Source organism: Alosa pseudoharengus, unplaced genomic scaffold (assembly GCF_046254945.1).
Source record: "Alosa pseudoharengus isolate Yale_2024_CS ecotype anadromous, Long Island Sound unplaced genomic scaffold, YU_APseudo_1.1 YU_APseudo_1.1_scf_3, whole genome shotgun sequence".
NCBI classification, from domain to species: domain Eukaryota; kingdom Metazoa; phylum Chordata; class Actinopteri; order Clupeiformes; family Clupeidae; genus Alosa; species Alosa pseudoharengus.
Genome location: NW_027468718.1, coordinates 23,876,827 through 23,881,616, shown reverse-complemented (window position 1 = coordinate 23,881,616; position 4,790 = coordinate 23,876,827).

The window sequence follows — 4,790 nt, the reverse complement described above, 5'->3', positions numbered from 1 at the left end:
TGAGCGGGAGAGGGGCGGGTGGGGGTGGGGGGCGTCAGTGACCCACAATGGAAAAATCAGCACCTGACCTTAAACCAGTTTATTTACTATTTTAGGCCTATATATTTTTTTTTATTATCATTATTATTATTACAAATCTACATACGTACGTCACATTCTAGCAATTCAGACAAATGAGGCAAATTATGTGAGCTTCCTTTGATCTGAGTATACTTCTTTGTTCTTATGAGGCATATGCCTCTGCAGTTCATAGATTGTGATAGGTTATCTGATAGCCTACTGTAGGGACCGTAGGCCTATCCTAAGGAAAACACAAAACAAACACCTGCAGATTACATTTCATTAGGCCTACATTATATAACATTATATTACATTACATTACAGGTATTTGTAAACTGTAGCCTACTGATTGATGTTGCAGTCAGTTGTGATCACATTTGGCTGCATAATGATAATGACAGCCCTACATTGGTGATAAGACTAAATGAATCCCCAAATTTCCCTTGGGATGAAAAAAGTAGGCCATTCTATCTATCTATCTATCTATCTATCTATCTATCTATCTATCTAAATGATAAACCCTTCTGTTCTTTAATTGTAAACAGGCTATCACACAGGCCTACCTGTAATGTGCCAACAGCCTACCATTCCCTGGACTACTTTCACTTTATTCATTTTCTCATCCAAGACTAAAACCATAAAATCAAAGTGTCTGCATGATTAATGAAGTAAAATATTAGCAAAACCAATGTTCATTCATTAGAAAGAAGAAATTGTGCTGTAACATCCCAGCGTGATGCAACATTTCTGTATCGTTATATCTAGCATATCAGTAGATTCCCCTCCCCCAAGTGTCCTTTTTTCCGCCTGCCGAGTCACATAGTGGTTGATTAATTCTCCTTTCGCCTTGCTCCGTCATTCAGCTTTGGAAAGTAAATAACAAGTTGACATCATTACAGCTCTGCAGTGTGACACATTCCTCTGGGTGCCGTAAATAATATAATATCTGCGCATATTTCACCCAATTTCACAAGTTATGTAATTTCAATGCAGAGAAACAGTAGGCTACTGTTATTATAGACCAAATGACATAGCCTATAATATCTCAACATTTCTGAATGGTTCAGAGGCGGTTCATATGGTAATGCAAAAAGTCCAACAATTTTAAATGTACAGATGACCCAGTTGGCATATGTAGTTTAAAAATCATGTGTGTCTGTAAATTTGAGTAAAGATTTAACATAGATCAAGGTTAAATACTTAAAGCTCTCAGAAGCTACTAAAACCATAATAATTGCAATGGTATTTGAAAATAACTGTTTACCATGTGTGCATTAGTGGTTTAAACTGTACAAGAGAATAAAAACTTCAAATTCAGTCATTTAATAATAACATATACATTTGGTGTACGCTGCAAATACAAAAAAGTAATGGTCATGGTTTTCATGGTAACCTCTATTAACATGACTGTGGTAAGAGCTCTTCCTGCCATGAAGCTAGTGTTGACCTCCTAACAAAGAACAGGTTCAATCTGCTCCCCCTCCCCCACCCCTGGAGACTGATGAGGGTCACATGGCCTTTCTAGACAGCACAGCACAGAGCAGGGAGGGAAATATCTGGTTGTGGGGGATGGGATCTGTGTGTCACACAAGTCTCTCTCTCTCACACACTTTCTTTCTCTCTCTCTCTCTCTCATTTGGTGCGTGTGTCGGTGTGTGTGTGTGCTGCAACATTCATCGACGTATTGGACCTGATCCACATAGCCTTATTCATTCATTCATTCATTCATTCATCCATTCAGACAGTAAGCACCAGTCATGACCGGAGAATGAATCATCCATTCAAAGACTGTATGTTTGAGGACAGGCTTCACGTAAACAGTAACACTATACTGCCCATCGCCACCCATCCCCCACAGCAACCCTCAGATGGGAGGAGACACATTAAAGGGTTTTATGATGTTGTTATGTCATGCAACCTTGTTTTGCCATACACGGAACAGTGTGCAGAACAAATGTTCACTCACTGACTTATGTGAAAGCATGATATGGCACAAAGTATATGTCTGTCCTTTAAGGCTTTGTTTTGAATCAGTTGAGCAGATGCTTCAGCTATGAATGCTTTTGGTAACAATTGTATATTTTGAGTCTTATTTAATGAAGAAAAGTATGGTCATTTAACAATGCTATGTTAAAAAGAATTAACAGTTAATAGGATTTTTCTCATAGTGCTGTGTCACTTGTAGGCAAGGGCGGGAAAGAGTGAACTGATGTCAAAGACTGAAATTAGAGGTCAATAGTTGGTGACCTTTCATGTCATGCATCTGTGTTACAGTTTATCTATATGTCAATATAGAAACATTTGTCTTACTAGATTTGGTGTTGATAAAAAAATAATACTAAATGTATGTGGCCGTGTATGTGTACATGCTTTTTAATTGGGTATTGTCAGTGAAGATGTGAAACAAATTAGTATAGAGTTTAATTCTATGAAATTATATGCCTGATATTATCTTTATATAACTAATGCATTTGAATTAAACCTGTAGGCGCGCACACACGGACAAAAGCACGCACGCACCCCCCCCCCCCCATAACACTGCTCTTCACTGAGAATACTATATTGAGTTAAATAACATAACCCAACTAAAACAGCAAATACGACCATTCCATACTACCTCACAAAAATCTAACCAATTTCAACAAAAAAGACAAAAAAAGCATTGATGAATAGGGCTTTCACACAGAGAAATGTATTGAGTAAATTCGCCCAAGAGTGGATCTTTAATACCAATATTGACTATACATACAATATTCTGTAAGCTTCTTGGAAGAGGGAAGTCCCCTTTTGAAGCATGAGTATAGCTCAGTCAGTCTGATGCTCTGTCTGGCTGTGTTAGCGATATGGTGGCATAACAGGGCAGAGTTGGTCAATGACAAAATGAGTGTTGCATTCATGTCCCTGCTTGGCCTGGCACCTGCACCTGTACCTGATGGAGTATGCCAGAGATGACCACACAATCCTACCAAAAGGACGTCTAAGACAAAATAGGTCAGGATCAGAAGCTCTTTAAACTGACAGTTTATAATTTTAGTGCTTGCGGATTACAAATTAGAAAGTGGTAGGACAAGTTGGGATGTTGCAAACGACAACACTGCCATCTATTGGTTACATACTATATTTACCACAATTTGAGTCGGAATGAGCTTTTATCTGGGCAAGATTGGCAGACAGCATTAATTGTCCATTTCTGAAATGTGTTATATGTAATGTGTCACATTTGAAAATGTACTCAGTCAGAGTTCTTCAACATCTATTTTTTTAGGTAAACAATGTGTTCATAGACACGTCATTCTTAAAATTCATCCGGAAAAATGGAGCTTTCACTGCACTTTCACTGAAGCACTGACATCTGACAATGCCATTACTAATCTCATTCAGCAGACCACATTACTTTTGAAACGTTTACAGACCTTTTATATGCAGCACATCTCATCCACTAACAAAATCCATGTTAGTCTAACCTATTGATCACAGTCAGTCACGGACAAATTACTTCTGGTTTGTTTGTGATCATACAATCAGTATAAAGCCTTAAATTTGAGTGCAGGATGATTCCCTTATCATCTTGAAGGGCCATACACTGATACAAATAATCTGCCATAATCTATTTACCAATATTGCAGCCAAAAACAGATTTTTTTATATTCATATAGTTCCCCCTAGTGGTAAGTAAGAAAATTAGCAGCATTATTTTGGGGATTCACGAATATGATTTTTTGATATCAGATATGGCTATATTCAAAACACAGCTTGATTTCTTAACTTCTTTATATTTTAGGTTGTATTGACAGTCTTGTACAGGTCACATCTCTGATTGATACTGAATTGTTTTTGAGACATCACAAGTTCCATTTATGTGTGCCTTCCCGTAATGTCAGGAGACCACAGTGATTCTCTGCTGGTGCTGCCTTAAGTAGTTTATTTATTGTTTTCTGTTTCTGCCCTTATTCCCAAGAGAAAGAGCAAAGGCTGAGGGGTTCAAAAGAATTCTTAACTCCTATCATTGTTTCCTCCATAAAACCTCACAGGTGTGCCTGACAATGGCTGCACCTGCAGTTTTGGGGATCAAAGACGGATGTCACAGACACGCTTATCTAAAGAAAAACCTCTTGCCTTCTAGCAGGAAAATAACAGAGGATAAAATAAGTGACACATTGCAGAATATTCCTTCATCTTCAAAACATTATCTCTTGGGGAGGAACAGAGAATATTGAAACAAAAAAATAAACTATACTTTTATAAATGTTATTGATTATACAAGGTGGTGTATCATTGTGGCTTCCTTTCCAGCAAGGACAGCTACTTATATTCCAATACATGTAATACAGAAGACACTGAATACACATGCTTTTTACAACAAAACAATATAGACCACAATTGATTTCACTACTGATTCATTGTTCATGCAAAAATTAGTGTCTATACATTGAGAACACATTTAATAAAAGGTGATGGAGTGGAGAGATGTACATATACATTTGTGGATGACCAGATGGATCACCCTGTAGCAGTAAAATAGGTTGTCAATTAGACCTATTGAATACAGTTCTATCTGACAGATCTGATATTGTTTAAGAGTTTGATTTGTACCAAACAATCTCTAAAAGCTGCATTTTTTTGCAGTAGGCTTCTGAGCATGGAACGAGGCACAGAAATGGCATCTATCTAGCACAGTCTCTAGATATGATTTGAAGGTCAGAAATGAGGAATATAAATGAAGAGAATGG